The sequence below is a fragment of the Nematolebias whitei genome, chromosome 20 (assembly GCF_014905685.2).
Source record: "Nematolebias whitei isolate Nwh7 chromosome 20, NemWhi1, whole genome shotgun sequence".
Taxonomy (NCBI): domain Eukaryota; kingdom Metazoa; phylum Chordata; class Actinopteri; order Cyprinodontiformes; family Rivulidae; genus Nematolebias; species Nematolebias whitei.
Window position 1 is genome coordinate 40,701,683 of NC_056517.1, and position 5,637 is coordinate 40,707,319.

The window sequence follows — 5,637 nt, forward strand, 5'->3', positions numbered from 1 at the left end:
ACAACAAAAAACAACAATAGACAACAAAAACAACAATAGACAACAAAAACAACAATAGTCAACAAAAATCAACAATAGACAACAAAGACAACAGTAGACAACAAAAACAACAGTGGACAACAAAAAACAATAGACAACAAAGACAAAAATAGACAACAAACACAACAGTGGACCCATGGGGCCCAGTCAGTCTCAGCCCAAATGAGCAACATGGGTTTGCCTTCCTGTGGACCCACTACCTGCAGGAGGGTCCATATGAGTTGGGTGCATGAATCCATGGGCAGTGGCTGAAGGTGGGGACCTTGGCACTCTGACCGTGGCTTACCAAATCTGGCTCTTGGGACATGGGATGTGACCTTTTTGATGGGAAAGGAGCCTGAGCTTGTGTGTGCGATTGAGAGGTACCGACTAGATATAGTTGTGCTCACCTCAATGCACAGCATGGGCTCTGGAACCGATCTCTTTGAGAGGAGCTGGACCTTATTCCACTCTGGAGTTGCTCATGTTGAGCGGTGCCAAGCTGGTGTGGGTATACTCTTAGCCCCCCGACTTGGTGCCTGTCTGTTGGAGTTTTCCCCAGTAGATGAGAGGGTAGTTTCCCTGCGTTTTCAGGTTGGGGGATAGGCTCTGACTGTTGTTTGTGTCTATGTGCCTAACGGCAGTTCAGAGAATCTTGCCTTTTTGGAGTCCTTGGTGGGGGTGCTGGAATGTGCACCAACTGGGGACTCTTTACTCTGCTGGGAGACTTCAATGCCCACGTGGGTAAGACAGTGTGACATGGAGGGGTGTGATTGGGAGGAACAGCCTCTCTGATCTGAACCCAAGCTGTGTTCTGTTGTTGGACTTCAGTGCTAGTCATAGTTTGTCCATCACGAACACCATGTTAGAACATAAGGGTGTCCATAAGTGCACTTGGCACCAGGATGCCCTAGGTTGTAGATTGATGATTGACTTTGTTGTTGTGTTATCTGATTTGCGGCCGTTTGTTTTGGACACTTGGGTGACGAGAGGAGCTGAGCTGTTAACTGATCAACACCTGGTAGTGAGTTGGATAAGATGGCAGGTGAAGATGCCAGACAGACCTGGAGTAGACCCAAACATGTAGTGAGGGTTTGCTGGGAACGCCTGGCAGAAGAACCCATCAGAAAGATCTTCAACTTACACCTCTGGGAGAGCTTTAACTGCATCCCAGCTGAGGCGCAGAACACTGAGTCCAAGTGGGCCATGTTCTGTGACTAAATTGTTGAAGTGGCTGCCTTGAGCTGTGGTCGCAAGGTTGTTGGTGCTTCTTGCGGTGGCCATTCTCAAACTCATTGGTGGACAAACCGGGTTAGGGAGGCTGTCAAGCTGAAGAAGGAGTCCTATTGGTCCTTGTTGGCTGTGGGGACTTCAGAGGAGGCTGAGGATTACCGGAGGGCCAAGTGGATCACTGCGTTGGCTGTTACTGAGGCAAAAGCTTGGATGTGGGAGGAGTTTGGTGAGCCCCTGGATAATGACTCTCGGTCAGCTCAGAGGAAATTCTGGCACACAATCAGGCAGCTGAGGAGGCGAAAACAGTGCTTTACTAACAATGTATTCAGTGAAAGTGTAGTGCCATTGACTTCAACGAGTGATGTTAGCAGAAGGTTAAAAGAATACTTCTCAGACCTTCTCAATTCCACTGGCAAGATTTCCATGGAGTAAATGGAGTATGGGAACTTTGGTGTTGGTCTGTCCATAACCGTGGCTGAGGTCACTGAGGTTGTTAAGAAGCTCCACAGTGGCAGGGCTCTGTGGGTGTAAGATTCGCCCTGATTTCCTAAAGGCTCTGGATGTTGTGGGGCTGTCTTGGTTGACACGCCTTTGTAACATCGTGTGGACATCGAGGGCAATGCCACTGGATTGACAGACTGGGTGGTGGTTCCCCTTTTCAAAAAAGGGGACCAGTGTGTGTGCTCCAATTACAGGGGCATTATTCTCCTTAGCCTCCCTGGGAAGGTCTTTTCAGGGGTACTGGAGAAGTGAGTCTGAACCTCAGATCCAGGAGGAACAATGTGGGTTCCATCCTGCCCGTTGAACACTGGACCAACTCTTTACCCTCACTAGGGTCCTTGGGGAGTCATGGGAGTTTGCCCATCCAGTCTAAATGTGTTTTGTGGACTTGGAGAAGGCATTCAACCATGTTCCTTGGAGTACACTGTGGGGGATGCTCCTTGAGTATGGGATTTGGGACCCGTTGTTGCGGGCTGTTCAGTCCCTATACAAGCGGTGTGAAAGTTTGGTTCGCATTGTCAGTATTAAGTCAGACCCCTTCAGGGTGGGAGTTGGACTCCACCAGGGCTGCCCATTGTCACAGATTCTGTTCATAACTTTTATGGCCAGAATTTATTGGTGCAGCCAGGGGGCAGAGGGTTTCTGGTTCGGTGGCCACAGGATTCCATCTCTGCTCTTTGCAGATTATGTGGTCCTGTTGGCGTCATCGTGCCGTGATGTTCAGCTCTCACTGGAGTGGTTCTTAGCCAAGTGTGAAGCGGCTGGGATGAGAATCAACACCTCCAAATCTGAGGCCATGAACCTGAAATGTAAAAGGATGGATTGATTTCTTCAGGTCGAGGGTGAGGTTCTGCCTCAAGTGAAGAAGTTCAAGTATCTCAGGGTTTTGTTCACAAGTGAGGGAAGAATGGAGCGTGAGATTGGCAGACAAATTGGTGCTGCATCTGCAGTATTGTACATTGACTACTTTACCAACTTCAGTAATCTTCGTCCGATCTCTAATCTGCCCTTTATTTCCAAAGTTCTTGAAAAAGCCATTGCTAGTCAACTTCACTCTCACCCATTCAACAATAACATTTACGAAGAGTTTCAATCTGGTTTTCGCCCCCACCATAGCACCGAAACAGCTCTAATAAAAATAACTAATGACCTTCTTCTTGCTGCTGACTTACTGGATCTAAGTTCTGCCTTCGACACAATCTGTCATTCTATCCTCCTCAACAGACTAACCTCCATTGGCATCTTAGGTACTCCATTAGACTGGTTCAAATCATATCTCTCTGACCGCACTCAATTCATTCAGCTCAAATCCTTTCGTTCCCAGTCTTCCCCCATCTCCACGGGTGTCCCCCAAGGCTCTGTCCTCGGACCCCTCCTCTTCATCATTTACCTCCTTCCTCTAGGTCACATCTTCCGTAAATTTGGTGTCCATTTTCACTGTTATGCTCATGACACACAGCTCTACCTGTCAACAAAACCAAACTCCACCCACCCACCTTCCATCCTCACCGACTGTCTCAATGAGCTAAATCACTGGTTTTCTAACAATTTCCTACAACTAAACAGTAACAAAACAGAAATCATTCTTGTCGGTACCAAAAACTCTCTTTCAAAATCAGAACATCTTCTCATCCCCCTTAACAACTCTCTGCTATCCCCCTCGCCTCAGGTCAAGAGTCTTGGTGTCATCCTCGACATCACTCTCTCCTTCACTTCACACATCAACAATGTTACTCGGTCTGCCTATTTCCACCTCCGAAATATTAACCGTCTCCGCCCTTCTCTCACACCCCGCTCCACAGCTATCCTTGTTCACAGTCTTATGACTTCTCGGATTGACTACTGCAACTCCCTTCTTTATGGCCTCCCCAACAAATCGCTCCAGAAGCTACAATTGGTCCAGAACTCAGCTGCCCGTGTCATCACTCAAACCTCCTCCTATAACCACATCACTCCAGTCCTGCAGCAGCTCCACTGGCTCCCAGTTAAATCACACATCGTCTTCAAAATTCTTCTTCTCACTTTCAAAGCTATCCACAACCTTGCCCCTCCGTACCTATCTGACCTCCTGCTCATCTCCATCCCCTCTCGCTCTCTCAGATCCTCCTCTTCACTACACCTCCATGTACCCTCTGCCCGCCTCTCCACCATGGGGAGCAGGGCCTTCACCTGCTCTGCTCCTCATCTCTAGAACTCTCTACCCCCTGACTGAAGAAACACCACCTCTCTTTCTCTATTCAAGACTGCTCTGAAAACGCATCTCTTTAGACTCGCTTATCCTTAACTTTTAACTTATATTCTTTATGCATTTTATATTCTGTATGTATTTTATATTCTTTATGTATTTTATATTATTTATGTAATGTATTCATGTTGATCTTTGTTCTTACTGTAAAATGTCCTTGGGTGTCATGAAAGGCGCTTTTTAAATAAAATGATTATTATTATTATTATTATTATTGCAGACTCTGTACCGGTCTGTTGTGGTTAAGAGGGAGCTGAGCTATAAGTTCAAAGCTCTCCGTTTACTGGTCGGTCTACGTTCCTACCCTCACCTATGGTTATGAGCTCTGGGTAATGACCAAAAGAATGAGATTGCAGATACAGGAAGTTGAAATTAGTTTTCTCCGCAGGGCAGCTGAACTCTCCCTTAGAGATAGGGTGAGAAGTTCAGTTATCTGGGAGAAACTTGGAGTAGAACTGCTGCTCCTCCACATCGAAAGGAGCCAGTTGAGGTGGTTCGGGCATCGGGTAAGGATGCCCCCTGGACACCTCCCAGCCATGTCTGAATGGGAAGAAACCCTGGGGGAGATACAGAACAAGCTGGAAAGACTATATCTTTCTGTTGGCCTTGGAACGCCTTGGGGTCTCCCCAAAGTGCTAGAAGTGGCTGTGGAAAGAGATGTCTGGGCTTCCCTGCTCAAGCTGCTGCCCCCGCAACCCGACTTCAGAACAAGCGGAAGATAATGAATGGATGGATGGATGGATGGATGGATGGATGCATTTAGCCTTAGGTTTAGCCAGCAGTTTCAGATAAGATTCAATGTTGCCCACTCTGGACCCCAGAATTAATTGAACTATGGTCGCTGGAGTCCCTAAAGCCATGTTTGGGACTATGAAGCTGCAAATAACCACCGTCTGCTTTTCAGCGGGTGTGTCACTGAGCGAGGAAAAAACATTTGACATGTGAGTAGGTTGGTAGTGAACTGGGGGCTTAGACTTAGCACTATGCTTACTTCGGTCCGTCACCCAGCCAGCCTGAGGTCCCAGCTGCTCTGGGTCTGCTGAAAACCACTAACGAGAGCTAGTCTGTGTGGTTCCACGTTGTAAGAGGACCTGGCTAACTACTGTTTTTTCTACAGCACAGAGCCAGAAAGCCAGACAAAGACTCTACTTTCTAAGAAGACTAAAGAAGTTTGGTACAAACACCAGCATCCTCACCAACTTTTATAGGTGTGCCATTGAGAGCCTGCTGACAGGCTGCATCACAGGATGGTATGGGAACAGCACCAGCCAGAGCCAGAAAGCTCTACAAAGGGTGGTGCAAACAGAAGAGGACATCACTGGTAGCAGTCTCCACACCATCCAGGAGATCTACCACAGCCGATGTCTGCGTAAAGCATGCAGCATCATTAAGGAGCACACCCACTCAGCACAAGGACTCTTCCGTCTACTACCCTCAGGCGGAGAGTACAGGAGTCTACCATCGCGTACAAAAAGACTAAAGTACAGCTATTACCCTCAAGCTATCAATTACTAAACTCTCAATAAATAACACTGAACAACTGGCAATAACTAACTAATAATTCAACTTCAATATCACTACTTGTGCAATAACCTGTCACACAACCCGTGTAGTATATGTTGATTATGTGCAGTGTATAT

At 47.3% G+C, this 5,637-nt stretch overlaps 1 protein-coding gene across 1 annotated transcript in view; it reads left to right on the plus strand.

Moving 5' to 3' along the window:
• Nucleotides 1-5,637, plus strand: part of gcm2 (glial cells missing transcription factor 2) — a gene marked incomplete at its 3' end in the record, with an annotated part of 13,453 nt that overhangs the window by 4,807 nt on the left and 3,009 nt on the right.